At 38.6% G+C, this 21,364-nt stretch overlaps 1 long non-coding RNA gene across 3 annotated transcripts in view; it reads right to left on the minus strand.

The window, feature by feature from the left end:
• Positions 1 to 21,364, minus strand: part of LOC141409381 (uncharacterized) — a 124,499-nt gene that overhangs the window by 47,855 nt on the left and 55,280 nt on the right. The window contains exon 3 of one of the 3 annotated variants that reach the window (XR_012429857.1): positions 8,835 to 9,139. The exons of 1 other annotated variant lie outside the window; for it this stretch is intronic. This is a non-coding gene — a long non-coding RNA (uncharacterized lncRNA). Of the gene's footprint in view, positions 1 to 8,834; positions 9,140 to 21,364 lie in introns of those variants that run through there. One more of the 3 variants, XR_012429858.1, reaches the window with a different exon arrangement.

Genomic DNA, 21,364 nt, shown 5'->3' on the forward strand with positions numbered 1-21,364 from the left:
GGGGAGGGGGGAGGGATTGCATTGGGAGTTATACCTGATGTAAATGACGACTTGATGGGTGCAGCACAGCAACATGGCACAAGTATACATATGTAACAAACCTGCACGTTATGCACATGTACCCTACAACTTAAAGTATAATAATAATAAATAAATTATAAGAAAAAAAAAAAGAAAATGGAATCCTGGAAAAATATGGCAAAAGAGAAAAAACAAAAGACAAAAAAACAAAAGCCTTCCTCAGAAAAGGAATGAAGGGATCTTAGGAATTAACTGCTTTGTGCAAATCTAGGCTCAGTGAATGCAACCTTGCTCCATTTTCCTGCTGCACTTTTAAGTCAGAAGAGAAAAAGTGTTAGAATAGAAAAGCAAAAGGAAAGGACAAGCAAGACGCAAAGCAGAAAAATACATTCAGTGCCTAAGGGATTGGCACAGGGGTGGGGTGGGGAGAAGGTTGTGGGGAGAAACAGATGAGAATTTAGAGCAGGATTTTTTTTTAATTGAGTAAGGAAATAATTCCACAGCACTAAGGGCCACATCACACTAGAGACTGAGCAGAGCAGCCCGGACCAATAACGCATGCCATATGGTGAGTTAGAAGCCAAGTGTGCCTGGCGCCCTCAGCTCAGAGAAAAGTCTGCCTTTCGGAAGCTGATAATTTTGCAGACCACCTGGGGTTCTTTCACTGTGACATCCCCGGGGACATGAGACTGCATTGTTTCCCCCAGCGAAAACTGGTAGATGTGTCAAGCATAGGAGGATTTTTCAAACTACATGTTTCAGTGCAGCCAACAATGAGGCAGTCAGTGTGCTTAAAAGGAAGAGTTTGTACTGATTTCAGTCGTTGGGCCAGTAAAAATACTTTATTAGAAATTATCATTAATAACACCTAATTTCAGGGATTTTCATGATGGCCCTGCTGATATCCCACATCGCTATCTTGGATTTTTTACTATTGTACTTCAATAGATGAGGTGTAGAACCTGCTCTGGACTTACTCTTCCATTTTCATGTGGGCACACATGCTTCCCCCACACACACTGAGCCCCCATTGTAAAACTCCCCTGTCCTTTGTGCCATTAATTCAGGCACATGGATGAGTGACTGCTAATGCAATAACCACATCCAGCCTACTGTATTAATGAAAACTAATATCCTAACGATCATATAAAAATGTGTCAGGTTGGTAGCGTAGGGGTTAGGAGTCAAATACAGCTGGTTTCTAATGCTGGCTCTATCAGCTGTTAGCTGCCTGACCTTGAGATAGTCATTAAATCACCGTGTGCCTCCATTTGATTTCATCTGCAAACCAGATGTTTTGTCAGGGGATTTGCCAGTATTCGATGAGATCATGTATGTCTAGCATTCAGCACAGAGCCTATCTTATAACGAATGTCCAAATGTTTTTAGCCATTTTGATGTTGCTACTGATACTACTCCTCTCCAGAACTGTTCAGATTTCAATAGGGAAGTTCTAGAGACACGTTAGCAACAGTCATCCTGAGTATTTATGAAGGAGTAGGAAGGGGACTTGAGCTTGGGGCCTTATTAATTCCAGCACAACTGGGGCAGAACTCATCAGATTTCTTGAATCGTTCCTCACTGATGGCTTGGACCATGCCTCTTAGTGTTTCCATTTCTGGTCCACAAAATGAGACTGTACTGAGGCCAAATTGTCTCCTCCACATGAAAGGAAACAAAGGGGGCCTAAAGAAAAAATGAGGTGGGACTGCTGTGGTCCTTTGTATTACTCAGTGTGCTATTTTTGGCACTCTGTCCTCACAGTATGTCTCTGTTTTTCATTCCTTGCCAGAACCAAATTCCAATTAGGAGTTCATCAACAGTAGGAATTCTGCTGCAGAGAATAAAATAATTGTGACATGTTTGTTTTAAAGCTGATTTTTAGTTAATAAACCATCTGTTGGGGATAACTGGTGCCTTACAAAAAATTCTTTTATAAATAAATCAGAAAGTTGACAGGTCCAAAAGCAATATCTATATATAGACAATACTAATGATAGAGAGTATATATATATATATATATATATATATATATACACACACACACACACACACACACATACACATTTCAGACTACATGTACAGCAGCTGATTAGGTATCTAATTAAACTTCTACTTGGGGCAGTCAGGAAATGTCCTAAACCTCATTTATCAATGAGATAAACTGGAAAAGACTAGTGCAATAGAAGGTATCACATGTGCAATATGAATACAAAAGCAAACTATAACCACACAGGGACAAAAATTCAATAGGGACTCCAAAGGACTCTATCTTCTAGAGTGAAGAAATTATACCCTTAAGATCAATGGCCTTTTCAAGCAAAAGGAAAAAAATAATTTAATACATTGAAACAGAGAGTAGAATGTTAGTTACCAGGGGCAGGAGGTTGGGGAGATACAGGTCAAAAGGTACAAAGTCTAGGAATCTAATGTACACCATGAGGACTATAGTTAATAATATTGTATTGTATAGTGAAAATTTCCTGAGGGTGGATTTTAGGTACTTTTACCACGCCCCACAACACACACGCACCCCTACCCCTTCCCACACACACAAGCTAACTATATGAGACGAGATATGTTAATTTTCTTGACTGTAGTAATTGTTTTACTATGTACAGTAGTGCATCACTTAACGATGGGGATTTCATCATTGTGAAAACATCATGGAGTGCACTTACACAAACCTAGGTATAGCCTAAGACACACTTAGGCTATATGGGATAGCCTATTGCTCCAAGGCTACAAACCTGTACAGCTTGTTGCTGTACTGAAAACTGTAGACAATTGTAACACAATGGTAAGTATTTATGTGTCTAAACATATCTATACATAGAAAAGGAACAGTGAAAATACAGTATTATAATCTTTGGGACCATCACTGTATATGTGGTCTGATGTTTGGTTGACTAAAACATCATTATGTGGTGGGTGACTGTATATGTATATCAAAATATCATGTTATACACCTTAAATATATACAATAAAAATGTTTAAAACTCAAGATGTTACAAGGTAGAGCACAGAAAAAATATCTAAGCAGTGTATTAACAACTCTTGGTGAGTATTCCCTGAAGCTTCCATTTATCCAGCCACCCCCATTCTAATCTTGGTTTAAGTTAAATTAATCTGATCATTAAATAACATTAATGAGAGAAGAGAATGATCCAGACACATTTATGTTTACCATAGCCAGGACTCATTGCCCCTACAGCCATGGCATCTAGGATCCTGGGGTAATAAATGCAAATGGGATCAGAGAATGGAGACTGACCAACCAGAATCTATATAAGTAATATGGACACATAACAAATTCCTCATCATAAATATCAACATCCACACTTCAAGACTGTTTCAGGGAGAGAGGCATTCACGAAGCTTTTATAGGCCCCACTTCTCCAGTCCCCTTCTTCTAAATCTGTCCCCCTCCTAGATACAACAGGCATATAACCAAGCAGGGGGTGGTAATGGAAAGATAATAAGAAACGATATAAATTAGCTTGAGGCTATATCCTTCCATTTATGCCCATGGTAGTCTTTGATTATATATATATATATATTTTTTTTCTTTCTTTTTTTTTTTGAGACAGTCTTGCTCTGTTGCCAGGCTGGAGTGCAGTGGCGCGATCTTGGCTCACTGCAAACTCCAACTCCCTGGTTCAAGGGATTCTCCTGCCTCAGCCTCCCAAGTAAGTAGGATTACAGACACGCACCACCACGCCCAGCTAACTTTTGTATTTTTAGTAGAGACAGGGTTTCGCCACGTTGGCCAGGCTGGTCTCCAACTCCTGACTTCAGGTGATCCACCCACCTCTGCCTCCCAAAGTGCCAGGATTACAGGCGTGAGCCACCACACCCAGTCGATACTATATTTTTTACTGTCTTATCTCATTTGTTGATTTTCAAACCAGGCCATGACAGCACTCCTTGATAATCATGCCAAACTTCAAAAATTTTGAATTCTTGATTTTTATGTACCAGGCTGGAGAAACATACATTTTCCTCTTTTCCCACCTTTATTCTTGTTTACAGGGGGTCTATAATGGGGTCCAAGCCATGAGTGTGTGACAGGTATTTCAGCTCAATTAGATGGGAAGGGAGAAAGAAACAAAGGAAAGTCATAGGTAGGTGGTCACTCAAAATCTTTAAGACTTTCTGACAATTAGGATCCTGACTGAGAATGGGGCTGGGAGCAAAGTTTAAAATGTTTCTGTACCCCCTTCCTAGTTCACTGTTAATTCTATATTAATGTTTGACTTTTCTATGATTAATACTGTGATTAGTAATCATAACAATAGCATTATTAATATTCATTATTGGGATAATAATGTAGTGGTGGACTTTGGAGAGATCTCATCTAGGTTTTGGCTTTATAATTTATCAGTAACAGGAATGGTGGATATTCTAGGAAAAGGAATACAGTACACTGCTGTGAGTTTTCTGTTGTCCATCAAATAGGCCCCAGTGTGGTACCTAACCAAAACAAAGTGACACTCTCAATTCCATGTAACTCATCAGGCATCTTGTGGGCCTTACCATGCCACCCAGCCTCAAAAGCAAATGCCAACGGAAAATCCTGTCATGTTTTCTCAAAGTGACTGAGCCAATGTTTTTCTGTCCAATTTAAGAGCACACAATGTCAGCAGACAGGTCCACATTGCACCTCTGTCACTACATTTTAGACTCTTATAAGCTCTGTGGATGCTCAGATCATGCTGTGACCTGGCTGAGGGTTATTCCATTTGCCACAATTCTCCCATTAAGGTTTTCTCTGCCAGGCTTTCAACATGCAGACATTAACAAAAAGCAAGATCCAACTGCAGCTGTATCACCTATTGTCCCTTGACAATTGGAAACTAACACACAGTTGGAAGAGGTTTAATAGCTAGCTATGGCAACCCTGTGTGTGCCCCCGATTACCATGACCCTCAATTACTCAGAGGCCCAGCTCCCCAGGAATGGAAAGCACAATAAGGCAGGTCCCCTTAGTGCCTTTCCCTGTGATGTGATCTCTGTGGCCCTATGATCACAGATGAATCCAGGAACTGTTTTCTTGCCAAGGCCCAAAAAGAGACGGAGGGATCCATCAGGAACCTAAGAGCTATTAATCTCAGGGCATTCGTTTCAACCTGAAGAATGCCCCTTCACTGGTTCCTGTTATTAATGTATAGAGCTGATTCAAAACACTGTTCTTCCATGCCAAGATTTCACTTTGGGATTTCTTTATCTTTTCTAGCTTTCTCTGTGCCTTACATCAGATGGTGTGTTATGGGAGAGGGAGGAAGCAAGGAGCCAGAGAAGGGAATAATAGGGAAAGAAAAAAAGAAAGAAGAATCTATGGTTTTTGTAATGAAAGTCTGCCTTATGTCAAATAGGGAGCTCTCTCTAGCCTGCAACAAAATCTGAAATTTCAAACAGCACTTATACTTTTGACATTATTTCAATCCAACAGAGATATATAGGACATCTACTTAAAGTGAGGCACCATGCTAGACTACGTAGGAGATGTGGTCCCCAGGCTTTAAGAAGATTTAGTATACAGGGGAAATGAGAAGGACAAAACTAACTGGGAAAGACTAGGAAATGCAATGGGTACTCTAGTAGAAGCACAAGGAAACAAAAGATATGAGAGCATAGACATTTCTTGGGAGAACCCAGGGAGTCTCCTCTAGGATTTCAGAGTATTGCCAGTGGCAGGATGCTAAAAAGCATGAGATAAAGCACCAGTACCATTTCTTGAGCTCCTTCTCCAAACTGTAAGACTTTAAAACATGTCAAATGTGGTTTCTAGCCTAGCTTAACATATGGAGTCAGCACTCATCTCTGTCCCATCATTTGAGGAGCAAAGATCACCTCTTCACCTCAAAGTCCATCCCTGACCAGGAAATTTTATAAACTGAGATAGCCTACCTAGACATGTCTCTTTCTGGTGCTTTTTTCTAGCTCCCACTTTTCCTCCAGAGGAGACAAACAGATGAAAGTCACATAAAGTACAATGCCAGAAAGGCCCTGGAGAAGCCTGAGGGTGCCAGGTACCCAGGTGGAGCTGAGACGGAGACACGGGGGAATAATAAAGGATGGATAATACCACTTGGGCCAAACTCTGCCAAATAGCCTCTGCAGGGAGCTGGTTAAAAGAAAGCTTCTGGAGTCAGGCAGCCTTAGCTTTGACTCTTGACTCTGTCACTTAATCTTAGATAATTTACTTTACCTTTTTGGATATTAATTTCCTCACCTATGCAACAAAGATAATGATGCCTACTTCATAGGGATGTCCCGGTGTTTAAATGAGATGTTGGTATAATGCTGGGAGATCATGAGTGCTCAATAAGCAGTTCACAATTTGGTTTACAGCTAACCCAGACAGTGAAGACATATACTAATGAGTAAATGATACTTATCCACTGTGTAATAGTTAGGATTCCACAATAGTGGGGAGCAGTGTAAAGGGGGAAAATACAAGTTTGTCTATCAGAATACAGAAATAGATTTTTTTAAAAACATTTCCAAAGGAGAATTTTAGCAGAAGGCTGGCTCATGGGGCAGAGAAACCTGAAAAGAAGTAGTTGGAATGTCTGACAGGAGGAGGCCTCCTAGGAGTGGTCAAAGATGGGTGATAGAGAGACCAGTGAGGTACCCTTTTCCCCTGAGTATTTGTCAGAGATGAGGACTGAGGATGAAACTTTCAGGAATGGGAGTTGTACAATGAACACAAATCAAAAGGAGATTATTTTGTACACATGTATGGGAGGAAGGGAGGTTGCAGGGGGTGAGGCCTGCTGTTATAGGCTCTAATGATCATTTCACAGCTTGCAGACAGATGGAAAAAGCAGAATGGAAAAGTTGGGAAGGCTGGGGAGGGTGAGGGGGTAGGACTCTATATTTCTCCTTACCCCCTTCTCTTTTTGTAATACTATTTCTTGGTTAGTCAGGGTCATAGTATTAATGTCTTTCTATAGAAGTTACACAAAACTTCATACCTTTGACTTTCCAAATGAGATGACTCGGGTGGCAGACTCTAGGTGTGGTTACCATAAAATTCAAAACAAAAAGATGCAACTAGCTTCAGGCAAGAGAGTTGCTATGGTCTGAATGTTTATATTCCCCCAAAATTAACATGTTGAATTTCCAACCCCCAAGGAAATGTTATTAGGATGTGGAACCTTTGAGAGGTGATTAGGCCCCAGAGAGATCCCTCACCCCTTCTGCCATGCAAAGACACAGTGAGAAGATGGCTATCTATGAACCAGGAAGTGGGCCCTCAGCAGGCACTGAATCTGCCATCACTTTGATCTTAGACTTCCTAGCCTCCAGAGCTATGAGACATAAGTTTCTGTTGTTTATAAGCAAAAATTTTATATTTTGTTATAGCAGCCAGAATGGATTGAAACAATAATCTTTTAAAGCAAACAAAGCTCCACATGAGTGAGTACAGAAAATGAGAAGAACTGGAACAGTTAGGAAGATTAGAGCAATACCTCTGGGGTAGCGACTGAGTGTGCAGGCTCTGTGGGCAATTCCATGGCTGATGAGCTGTAGCTTCTCTGCTACCAAGTCTCTCACTCCTCTGTTAACTTCCTTCTTTTTCCTCCTTGGAGTTATATGTCTTGGTTAGACAGCACTGCTGTGTTAGATCATAAAGCTTCATGCCTCACACCTCCCAACCAGATGACCTTTTGTGATAGACACTGACAGGAAAGCCTAAGTCAAAGCTGTGCCTAGGGGTAGCTCTGCTAACATCTAGCCAAGAATGCAGCAAAAGGGTGGCGCTGGACCAGGTGCTTTGGGGAAAATGGATTCCAATCTAAAGGAGGGAAGCAGGACTGAAATTTCTGACAAGGTATAATGCCTGTGGATGAAACCTGAATTTGCTAGCTCTGGAGAGGATCTTTGGTCTCAGAGGGAGAGAATCTAGGGAATACAGGCTTCACTTCAGTTATAGAAACACCTATCTGTTTTCCAAGGGAGCAGAATAGAAGAATGTGCTCTGCTACCTGGCTTCTCTTTTTTTTGTGCTTATCACTTTATGTTCATAGCGTCTCTCATAGTTGAAGGCTGAGCTTTATAGTACATATAGAATACAAGCCCACAGCTATTTCAATTGTTAGATTATTCTCTGTCAGTGCATGTTACAATGATTCCATGTCTTTTTGCTAAACTATTTTGAAATATTGTTTCATCAAGTTAAAATACTAAACATTTATTGTGCTGTAGCATGATTTTTACTTGTTTTCTGTCTCTTGTGGGATATTTAAATGATCACATGTGATGTGACAAGGAAGATACCATGGTCCAATTACCCAGAAAGTAGTAGAAAAGAGACAGACAGCAAGACAAAAAGAAGCAGAAATAGCAGGGACACATTGTGGTTGGAGGTTTGAAAGGGAAAGAGAAGAGATTTATTTAGGGTGATAAGCTTTAGCAGATCCATGTACCGAGTTCCCTAAGCCAGCAGGGTCAGTTTAGAACTGATCTGCAAGACAATGTTTGAATGCATTCTATATTTGTTTTTGCTCCCCACCAGCATACTATATTTTGATGATTGGTCTTTTGGCACAAGACTAGAAAATGCATAACTGTGAGGGAAGAAAGCATTGCACATATTAAACAGTGGTTGGTGCAACACACATTTAGTGTATCTCACAGTGATCTGCATTTGCTCAATTTCAACCCACTGGACTGCTAGATAATGGGAATTGGAGCCTGAATGTCTAGGCTGGGGTAGAATAGACCTCCTGGAATTTTTTTCTAGTATCTATTTATCAAGCTCCCTAACTGATGTAAAAATCCATACAGCAGAGACAGCATCAACATTTTATTTTTCTTCCAAAGGAAAATACTTTTTTATTTCAGGTAGCTCATCCTCTCTAGGCTGTAGACTGAATACATTCTTATTAAGTCTAAGCATTAATTAGACAGATAAAGAAATGTATCTCCCTTTGTTCAGAAGGAGAATTCTATTGAGCCTTTGACAATGAAGCTGCTTAAGGGACAGCCTGAGTTGCTGTTTCTGCACAGAGCTTCTGTAGAAGGAAGATAAAGAGGCTCACTAGTGGAGGACTCTGTCTTTGTGCCATCTTCTTGCTGCTTCCTCTGGACTCCAGTGGGAAATAGAGCCCTAAAAAGTAACTAAAAGGTCCATGAAGGCCAAAATGAATCCTGTGACTTAAAGCCACAAACCAGAATGCACCACCGGGGAACCTAATGACCTCAGCAAGTGTTTGAGTGGTTGTTCCCATCTTAGGCCCTGCTACTTCCCACTAGCATCAGATGACAGATTATGGTGAGCTCACAAGAAGGCCCCTAAGGAACCCAGCCAACATGGGTTTCTTACAGGTATAGAAGGCTCCTTGAGGCCACACTACCAGTTTACCAGGTGCCTAGGAGGGGGAGGTCCATTTTGCACATCCACAGACCGTTTGCTTTAAAAACTGTCTTATGTAACAGGAGAGAAGCCATAAACACCAGCACTCTCAAGGTCACCTCCACTAGGTACTGAATGCAGGGCTTGGGGAACACTGTATAACTCCTGAAAAGGTGCCAAGTGCCAACCCTAGGCAGCTCTCTGGCTGCAATTTTGTGTCCCTACTTTGAACAGATTATCCAGCTGAACCACTCTACTACAGTCCTTGCTGCCCTTAGGCCACTGTCATACATCTCACTGGATTCCACCAGTCAAAACCTTGGCTTTTTACTTTTCCTTTTTTTGCTTTTGGACTTAAAAGCTTTTAATTGCAGTAAAATATACATATAAGAAAATGCACATATCACAAGCATCCAGCACAGTAAATTTTCACGAATATGTCCATGTAACCAATTCCCAGGCCAAAAAATAAAACACTGCTAGCACCACAAAACCTCTCCAGCTTTTTTCCAGTCACCATCACCCAAGGGTAACAACTACACTGACTTCTAGCATAAGTTCATTTTTATATTCTTTTTTAACTTTTAAATTTTTAGGTTTTTAAAATTTGTAATTGCCATAACAATTATGTATATTTATGGGATACAATGTGATGTTTTGATCTACGTATACATTACAAAAAGATTCAATCAACCTAATGAACAGATCTATCACCTCATCAATGTATCATTTTGTGGCTAAGAACGGTGGCTCACGCCTGTAATCCCAGCACTTTGGGAGGCCAAGGTGGGTGGATCTCCTGAGTCCAGGAGTTCAGGACCAGCCTGGGCAACATGACGAAACCCTGTCTCTACCAAAACTATAAAAAAAAAAAAAAATTAGCTGGGCATGGTGGCACACCTGTAATCTCAGCTACTTGGGAGGCTGGGGAATAAGAATCACTTGAGCCCAGGAGGCGGAGGTTGTAGTGAGCCAAGATCATGCCACTGCACTCCAACTTGGGTAATAGACTGAGACTCCACCTCAAAAACAAACAAACAAAAAAATGAATTTATCATTTGGTTGTAAGAATGTCATAAATCTATTTTAGATATTTTGAAACATACATTATTAGTGTCATATTTTAACTTTTTAATAGCTTTAAGGGTACAAGTAGTTTCTGGTTACATGGGTAAATTGTATAGTGGTGAAGTCTAGGCTTTTGGTGCACCTGTCACCAGAGTAGTATATATTGTACCCAATAGGTAGTTTTTCACCCCTCATCCCCCTCCACCCCTACCCCCTTCTGAGTCTCCAATTTCCATTATACCACTCTGTGTGCCTTCATGTACCCACAGCTTAGTTCTCACTTTTAAGTGAGGATATATAATATTTGGTTTTTGATTTCTGAGTTACTTCACTTAGAATAGTGGCCTCCAGTTCCATCCAAGTTGCTGCAAAAGGCATTATTTCATTCTTTTTATGGCTGAGTAGTATTCCATGGTGTATATGCAATATATATAATATTTTCTTTATCCACTCATCAGTTGATGAGCACTTAGGGTGATTCCATATCCTTGCAATTGTGAATTTTGCTGCAATAAACATAGGTGTGCAGGTGTCTTTTGATATAATGACTTACTTTCCTTTGGGTAGATACTCAGTAATGGGATTCCTGCATTGAATGGTAGATCAACTTTTAGTTCTTTAAGGAATCTCCACACTGTTTTCCATAGAGGTGGTACTAATTTACACTGCCACCAGCAGTGTAAGAGCATTCTCTTTTCACCGCATCCACACCAACATCTATTGTTGTTCGACTTTTTAATAATGACCATTCTGACTGGGTTAAGCTGGTATTTCATTGTTTTTTAATGTGCATTTCTCTGATGATTAGCGATGTTGAACATTTTTTCATATATCTGTTGGCCATTTGTATATCTTCTTTTGAAAAATGTCTATGCATGTCCTTTGCCCACTTTTTAATGGGATTAGTTGATTTTTTTCTTGCTGATTTGAGTTCCTTGTAGATTCTGCATATTAGTCTTTTTTCAAGTGCATAATTTAAAAGTATTTTCTCCCATTCTGTGTGTTCTCTGTTAATTCTGATAATGATTTCTTTTGCTGTGCAGAAGCCTTTTAGTTTAATTAGGCCCCATCTATTTATCTTTATTTTTGCTGCATTTGTTTGTTTTTGTCTTAGTCATAAATGCTTTGCCAAGGTCAATATTCAGAAGAGTTTTTCCCAGGTATTCTTCTAGATTTTTTATGGTTTCAGGTATTATATTTAAGTCTTTGATCCATCTTGAGTTGATTATTGCATAAGGTGCGAGATGGGGATCTAGTTTCATTCTCCTACATGTGGCTTGAGAGTTTTCTCAGTACCATTTATTGAATAGGGTGTCCTTTCCCCAATTTATGTTTTTGTATGCTTTATGAAAGATCGGTTGGTTGTAAGTATTTGGCTTAATTTCTGGGTTCTCTACTCTGATCCATTAGTCTATATGTCTACTTTTATACCAGTACAATGCTGATATAGCCTTGTAGCCTTGTAGTATAAATATAAATTGGATAATATGCTGCCTACAGATTTGCTCTTTTTGCTTAGGATTGCTTTGGTTATCTGGGCTCTTTTTTGGCTCCATATAAATTTTAGTATTTTTTTCTAATTTTATGAAAAATGATGATGGTATATTTATGGGAATTGCATTGAACCTATAGATTGCTTTGGGCAGTATGGTCATTTTCACTGTATACATTCTTCCAATCCATGAGCATGGGATGTGTTTCCATTTGTTTCTGTCATCTATGATTTCTTTCAGCAGTGTTTCGTAGCCTTCCTTGTAGAGATCTTTCACTTCTTTGGTTAAATATATTCTGAGGTATTTTTGTAGCTATTGTAAAAGGGACTGAGTTCTTGATTTGATTCTCAGCTTGGTCATTGTTGGTGTTTAGCATTGCTACCATTTTGTGTACACTGATTTTGTAACCTGAGACTTTACTGAGTTTATCAGATCTAGAAGTTTTCTGGAGGAGTTTGAGGGTTTTCTAGATATAAGATCATATTGGCCGGGCGCGGTGGCTCAAGCCTGTAATCCCAGCACTTTGGGAGGCTGAGACGGGCGGATCACGAGGTCAGGAGATCGAGACCATCCTGGCTAACACAGTGAAACCCCGTCTCTACTAAAAATACAAAAAAAAAAAAACTTAGCCGGGCGAGGTGGCAGGCGCCTGTAGTCCCAGCTACTCGGGAGGCTGAGGCAGGAGAATGGCGTGAACCCGGGAGGCGGAGCTTGCAGTGAGCTGAGATCCGTCCACTGCACTCCAGCCTGGGTGACAGAGCGAGACTCCGTCTCAAAAAAAAAAAAAAAAAAAAAAAAAAAGATCATATCATCAGCAAACAGTTTGACTTCCTCTTTTCCAATTTGTATGTACTTTCTTTCTTTCTTTTGCCTGATTGCTCTGGCTAGGACTTCCAGTTCTACATTGACTAGAAGTGTTGAAAATGGGCATCCTTGTCTTGCTCTACTTCTCAGCGGGAATGCTTTCAACTTTTCCCTATTTAGTATGATGTTGGCTATGAGTCTGTCAGATACGGCTTTTATTATTTTGAAGTATGTTTCTTCTTTGCCTAGTTTGTTGAGCGTTCTTATCATAAAGAGATGCTGGATTTTATCAATGCTTTTACTGTGTCTATTAAGATGATCATATGGCTTTTGCATTTAATTATGTTTATATAATGAATCACATTTATTGTAAGTTGAACCATCCCCGTATCCCTAGAATGAAACCCATTTGATCATGGTGAATTATTTTTTTTGATGTTTTGTTGGGTTTGGTTTACTAGCAATATCTTCTTATTAACTGTGGTCATCATGCAATGTAATAGATCACTAAAGATTATTCCTACAATCTAATTGAAACTTTGTACGCTTTAATCAACATTTCCCCATTCCCCATTCCCTTACCATCCTCTCTCCCTGCCTCTCGTAACCAGCTTTTTATTTGGTTTCTATGATATTAACTTTTTATTTTTTTAATTTGTCTTGTTATGGATATATAATAGCTATATATATTTATGGGATACATGTGATATTTTGAAAAAGTATACAATATATAATGATCAAATCTGGACAGTTGTGATATCCACCATTTCAAATATTTATGTTGAGAATATTTGAAATCCTCTCCTCTAGCTATTTTAAAATATAATACATTATTGTTAACTATATTTGCCATATTGTGTCACCACATACTAGATCTTATTCCTTCTGTTTTTGTATCCATTAACCAACTCCTTTTTATGTCTCCCTCCTCACTACCATTCCCAACCTCTGATAAACATCATTCTATTCAGTAACTCCATGAAATCAATTTTTAGCTCCTACATGAATGAAAGTATGCGACATTTGCCTTTCTGTGCCTGGCTTATTTTATTTAACATAATGACCTCCAATTCCATCTATATTGTTTCAAATGACAGGGTTTCATTCTTTTTATGGTGGAATAATATTCTGTTGTGTATATATGCCACATTTACTTTATCCATTTATCTGTTGATGGACAACTAAATTGATTCCATATCATAGCTACTGTGAATAGTGCTGAAATAAATAAAAGTGCAGGTATCCCTTTGATACACTGATTTCCTTTCTTTGCATATATACCTAGTGGTAGGATTGCTGGATCATGTAGTTCCATTTTTAGGTTTTTGAGGAAGCTTCATGTTTTCCATAGTGGCTGCACTAATTTACATTCCCACTAACAGTGTAGGAGTGTCCCCCTTTCTCTGCATTCTTGACGCATTTGTTATTTTCTGCATTTTTATAATAGTCATTTTAACAGATTATGACATTTTTCGATTCCGCAAATAAGTGAAACCACACAGTATGTGTCTTTTCTTGGCTTATTTCACTTAGCATAATGTTCTTCAGTTCTATCATAAGGGGCTAATATCCAAAATATATAAGGAACTCAACTCAATAGCAAGAAAACAAATAACCCAGTTAACACATGGGCAAAGGATCTGAACTGATATTTCGCAAAAGAGATACAAGTGACCAACCGATATATGAAAAATATTCAACATCTCTAATCATCAGGTAATTGCAAATTAAAATCACAATGGGATATCACCTCACACCTACTAGAAAGGCTGTATCAAAAAGACAAATGATAACAAGTGTTAGTGAGGATATGGGGGAACAAATGAACCATTGTACACTATTGGTGGGAATGTAAATTAGTACAGCTATTTTAGAATATAGTATACAGGTTCTTCAAAAAACTAAAAATAGAATTACTATGTGATCCAGCAATCCCACTTCTGAGTATATATCCAAAGGAATTGAAATTGGTATGTCAGATATCTACACTCCCATGTTAATTTCAGTATTTTTCACAATAGCCAAGACATGGAAGCAACCTAAGTGTCCATCAACAGATGAACAAATAAAAGGTGGTATATATACAAAATTTTAAAAAGGAAATGTTATCATTTGCAACAGTATAGATTCATTTTATGTGTTTTTGTACTTTATACATATTGAACCCTTCAGTATGCATTCTTATATCTAGTTTTTCTCAATATTATGTTTTAGAGGTTCATTCATATGGTTGAACATAGTTTTAGAATGTTCACGTTCATTTCTGTTTATTGTACATTCCTTCAAAGTAATACTAATTGTATCCAATCTACTACTGAGGGTAAATTGGGTAGTTTCTCTATTTTTTAGCTGTTCAAAATATGGTTGCTATAAACATTCTAGCATATGTATTTTGAAGAACATATATATGCTCTCATGAACTTTAGCTTCCCCATCTCTGCCAAGCTCGAAGCTCCTGATTCAAAATTTTACTAACAGAAGACAAGAGGATTAATTGTGATTCTTAAACATCAAGTATGGCCAACATAACTTAGGATGGCCCCCACCTTCACACCCTGTATAATGTCCTTTCCTGGAGTGTGGCAATGATCTGTAATTTGTTTCTAACTAGTAGAAGATGAGAAAGATGATGGGATGTCACTCCTGTGATTACATATGTGCTCACACACACAAACACACATGCTGTAAAAGGGCCTTCAGAGAGGGCCACATGGCAAGAAACTGCAGACAGACTAATTCCTAAAAGCAGACTTTGGTCCACAGTTGGCAAGAAAATGGGAACTTGAGTTCTACGGCTGTGAAGGGGATGAAGCCTATCAACAAACTGAATGAGCTTGGAAATGGATTATTCCCCAGTGGAGATTCTAGATAAGAACATTGGCTGACAGCTTGACTGCAGCCTTGTGAGACACCATGCAGTAAACCTACTTAAGGCACACCCAAACTTCTGAACTATGGAAACTGTGAGATAATAAATGTATGCTGTGTTAAGTCACTAACTTTGGGGTAATTTGTTACACAGTGTATTTGTTTCCTATTGCTGCTGTACATATCATCACAAACATATGACTTAAAACAATCCACTATTGTCTTATTCCAGAGGTCAGAAATTCTAAAAACCAATGTGCTAGCTGGGTTGGGCTCCTTCTGGAGCCTCTAGGGTAGAGATCACTTGCACTCCTTAACTCATGGCCCCTTTCTCCATCTTCAAAGCCAGTAGTACATCAACTTCGGGTTTTTGTCTATCTCTATGACCTCTGCTTCCTTCATCATACCTTTATTTTGACTCTGACTTTCTCACCTCCCTCTTATCAAGACTCTCATGATAATACTGCACCCACCCAGATAAATCAGAATTCTCTCTCCATTCTTAAGTTAGTCACATCTGCAAAGTTCATTCTTCCACATAAGGTAACATTAACAGGTTCTGGGGAATGGTTTGCAGATATCTTTGAGGGAGTCGTTCTGTCTACTACATACTGCAATAGAAAATGAATGTAGGTGCCCAAGTTATGATGGCGTTAAGTCCTGATAAAGCATTCCAAGTTGATAATATTGTAAATCGAAAGTGTGTTTTTGCACTTTCATGTTAAATCATTGTGTTAAATTTAAATAGGGTCCTGGAAATCAGGGCATACATATATATACCATTTAATTTATTTTTTATTTCAATAGGTTTTTGGGAACAGCTGGTGTTTGGTTACATGAATAAGTTCTTTAGTGGTGATTTATGAGATTTTGGTGCACCCATCACCCAAGCAGAATACACTGTACCCAATGTATAGTCTTTTATTCCTCACCCCCCTCCCACCTTTACCCCAAGTATTCAAAGTCTATTGTATCATTCTTAGATCGTACATATATATTTCTTGACTGTTTTGAAAACATCCTAAGATCTTCTCTTTCCTCCCCTCATATCACATTCGTCTCTAAATTATTTTGGTTTTTATGTTCTTTAGGTTAGTTTCCTTATTTTTCATTGTTAGTACCATAATAAAACCTCATCAGCTCTAATCTAGATTATTGCAACAGCCTGAGAGAAGTTAGCAGAGACCTCATTTCCCTCTCTCATCACTCCTATTCAACACAGTATTGGAAGTTCTGGCCAGGGCAATCACGCAAGAGAAAGAAATAGAAGGTATTCAGTTAGGAAAAGAGGAAGTCAAATTGTCTCTGTTTGCAGATGACACGATTATATATTTAGAAAACCCCATCGTCTCAGCCCAAAATCTCCTTAAGATGATAAGCAACTTCAGCAAAGTCTCAGGATACAAAATAAATCTGCAAAAATCACAAGCATTCCTGTACACCAAGAACAGACAAACATAGGGCAAAATCATGAGTGAACACCCATTCACAATTGCTACTAAGAGAGTAAAATACCTAGGAATACAACTTACAAGGGATGTGAAGGACCTGTTCAAGGAGAACTACAAACCACTACTAAAGGAAATAAAAGAGGACACAAACAAATGGAAAAAGATTCCATGCTCATGGATAGGAAGAATCAGTATAATCAAAATGACCATACTGCCCAAAATAATTTATAGATTCAATGTTATCCCTATCAAGCTATCATTGACTTTCTTCACAGAATTGAAAAAAACCTACTTTAAATTTCATATGAAACTTAAGAGCCCATACAGCCAAGACAATCCTAAGCAAAAAGAACAAAGCTGGAGGCATCACGCTACCTGTCTTCAAACTATACTAAAAGCCTACAGTAACCAAAACAGCATGGTACTGTTACCAAAACAGATATATAGACCAATGGAACAGAACAGAGGCCTCAGAAATAACGCCACACATCTACAACCATCTGATCTTTGACAAATCTGACAAAAACAAGAAATGGGGAAAGGATTCCCTATTTCATAAATGGTGCTGGGAAAACTGACTAGTCATATGCAGAAAGCTGAAACTGGATCTCTTCCTTACACCTTATACAAAAATTAACTCAAGATGGATTAAAGACTTAAACATAAGACCTAAAACCATCAAAACCCTAGAAGAAAACCTAGGCAATACCATTCAGGACATAGGCATGGGCAAGGACTTCATGACTAAAACACCAAAAGCAATGGCAACAAGAGCCAAAATAGACAAATGGGATCTAATTAAACTAAAGAGCTTCTGCACAGCACAAGAAACTATCATCAGAGTGAACAGGCAACCTGCAGAATGGGAGAAAATTTTTGCAATCTATCCAACTGACAAAGAGCTAATATCCAGAATCTACAAAGAACTTAAACAAATTTACAAGAAAAAAATAAACAACCCCATCAAAAAGTGAGTGAAGGATATGAACAGACACTTCTCAAAAGAAGACATTTATGTGGCCAATAAGCATATGAAAAAAAGCTCATCATCACTGGTCATTAGAGAAATGCAAATCAAAACCACAATGAGATACCATCTCACATCAGTTATTATGACAATCATTAAAAAGTCAGGAAACAACAGATGCTGGAGAGGATGTGGAGAAACAGGAAAGCTTTTACACTGTTGGTGGGAGTGTAAATTAGGTCAACCATTGTGGAAGACAGTATGGCAATTCCTCAAGGATCTAGAACCAGAAATACCATTTGACCCAGCAATCCCATTACTGGGTATATATCCAAAGGATTATAAATCACTCTACTATAAAGACACATGTACACGTATGTTTATTGTGGTACTGTTCACAATAGCAAAGACTTGTAACCAACTCAAATGCCCATTAATGACAGACTGGATAAAGAAAATGTGGAACATATATACCATGGAATACTATGCAGCCATAAAAAAGGATGAGTTCACGTCCTTTGCAAGGACGTGGATGACACTGGAAACCATAATTCTCAGCAAACTAACACAAGAATGGAAAACCAAACACTGCATGTTCTCACTCATGAGAATAAGAGGGAGTTTGAACAGTGAGAACACATGGACACAGGGAGGGGAACATCACACACTGGGACCTGTCGGGGGCTGGGGGGCTAGGCGAGGGATAGCATTCAGAGGAATACCTAATGTAGGTGATGGGTTGATGGGTGCAGCAAACCACCATGGCACGTGTATACCAATGTAACAAACCTGCACATTCTGCACAGGTACCCCAGAACTTAAAGTATAATAATAATAATAATAAATACTGCCAATCAACTTAACCTAATTTATAGAGCAAGCACTCTATCCAACAGCAGAATGCAAATTATTTTCAGGTACACATAGAACATTTATCAAGACAAACCATATTCTGGGCCATAAAACAAGTCTCAATACATTTCAGAGGATTCATGTCATAAAAAGGATATTTTGTGTCCACAATGGAATTGCATTCTAAATAAGTAGTAGAAAAATATCTGGAAAATCCCCTAATATCTGTAAACTAAATAACATACTTCTAAACAACCCATGAGTCAAGGAAGAATTCCAGAGAGAAACTAGAAAGTATTTTGACCCAAATAAAATTGAAAACACAATTGATCAAAGTTTGGGGTTACTGCCAAAGTAGTACTTAGAGGGAAATTTATAGCACTCACTGCCTGTGTCAGAAAAGATGAAAGATCTCAAATCAATGACCTCACCTTCTACCTTAAGAAACTAGAAGAAGGGCATATGAAATTCAAATTAAGGAGAAGAAAGTAAAAAACCAGAGCAGGGAAGACAGGGAGGGAAGAAATACAAAGAGGCAGGAAGACACTTTTGGCAGGTGTTGGATATACTCATCATCTTGATTGTGGTGATAGTTTGACAGGTATATACATATGTCAAAACTTATCAAAGAGTATACTTTCAATATGTGCAGTTATATTATATATGTCAGTTCTACCTAAATAAAGTTGCTTTGAAAACACAATCCAGATAGAACAGTGTTATCTTTGTTTTAATTTAGCAGTTTATCTCTTTAAGTATCTATGCAATTTCTTGAGCCTTTTCCCTGCTTAAGAATGATCCACCACAAAAGTGAAGAAGATGACAATGCAGGTGGCTATTTGCCAAATGGATGTAATAAAACCTGACTCTGCTAACTTCACAGGGTTCTGTGAAGATCAAAAGTGATAACGAACAGAGCTCATTACAAAGTTAGAACGTGTTATAAAAATGTAAGGGCTTATCTCTCTAGTTTCAGGTTTCCTGGTGAAGTGAATAATAAAACTAACTAGAGCCAAATTTGGAAGTGAATAAAATTTGTCTTTGATATTCTCTCTCCCGGCCCTGATGCCCTCATGCTGTAACTCCCAAAGCCAGGGAAAGTGTAACCAGGGCCTTGTTCTGCCAACTCTTTTTCCTTTTCTTTCTGCTAAACTCGTATCAAGCTTTTGGTCTCTCCTGGAGATCCTACTCTCAATTAAATGACAGGGGGTGCTAAATGAGCAATTCAAATAAGTGAATTTCTTAAAAGCTATTACTTATACGTTATCTTTGTCTCCGATTAGCTTACTATGCCTTAACACTGGCTAAATTTTACCAATATTAACAAAATTCTTTATTAAGTGGCCCTTACTAGGGCATTTGGAGGTAGATAGCCCCTTAATCAGTTTATCCTTTCAGAGACTGAACCCTTTTTGGAAACTCCTTCTGTTGAATGTACAATGCTAGAGTTTTCTGTTCTAGTTATTTTATCATAAGCCAGGGTTCTATTACATGAGCATTCCTAGAACGCCTATAAATCTCTTCCCTCTCCCCCAACCCATGTGTGCACACCTTTAAAAATAATAAGAAAACAAAGAAGCTCCAATCAGTAACAGCATTGCAATGTTCAATTTCATCCCTTATATATCACATTGAGATTATAATTAAATCGTTAAAATGCATTGCTAATCTGTAAATCTGGACTAATTAGCATAAGTGTACTCGGTAATTACTAAGCACAGGGTGTGTGCTTGTGACTTTAATAGACTTTTGGACTATTAAGCCTGTCTGAATGCTGCTCCCCACATGATGGCTCAGGAGCTTCTAAAGGAGCTTTCCCCAGTTTTGTTCTGTATACCAGGACAGTGATATTGGTTTTACTTCAAAAAAGAAAAAAAAAAAAAGAAGCAGGTAATAGGTTCACACAGGTCACTACTAGATCTCCAGTAAGCTCTCTTAACCCGTTTTTGTTTTGTTTGTTTTTCACCTGGATCCAGTCTGAGATATTTTAGCTTGTCTTTTGGAATAAAATATAAAATATGGACTTATTGATAGGATCAGTATTCTGGGATCTTTCTGAGAAAATTATCATAAAAGATAATTTAGCCAGTTGGTAACTTCACTTGCCTAAATGTCCTTCAATCTTTCATCACCCAAATAATGTTGGGGGATGCTACAGTCACAAGTTTATTGCATTGAGAGTGGATGGATTTTGTTTGTTTTCATGCCATTAAATTTCAGTATGTCATTATTGTTCTAGGATGTAGCCATTTCTGGACACATCCAAGAATTCTTGACAGACATGCAATGTAAATGTGCACTGCACAGCTCCATTGTGAAGTAAGGGTCCATATCCTCATCAGTTAGCCACGCCTTGCCCTTCTCTTGCATTACTCTGTACTGCACACTTTTCTCTGGAGCCATAGGATTTGGTCACAGGTGCTTACTCCCGTTCACCACGGTCCCAATTCACCAGCCTCCTCATCCCTGATCACAA

The sequence above is a fragment of the Macaca fascicularis genome, chromosome X, assembly GCF_037993035.2.
Source record: "Macaca fascicularis isolate 582-1 chromosome X, T2T-MFA8v1.1".
Lineage (NCBI taxonomy): Eukaryota > Metazoa > Chordata > Mammalia > Primates > Cercopithecidae > Macaca > Macaca fascicularis.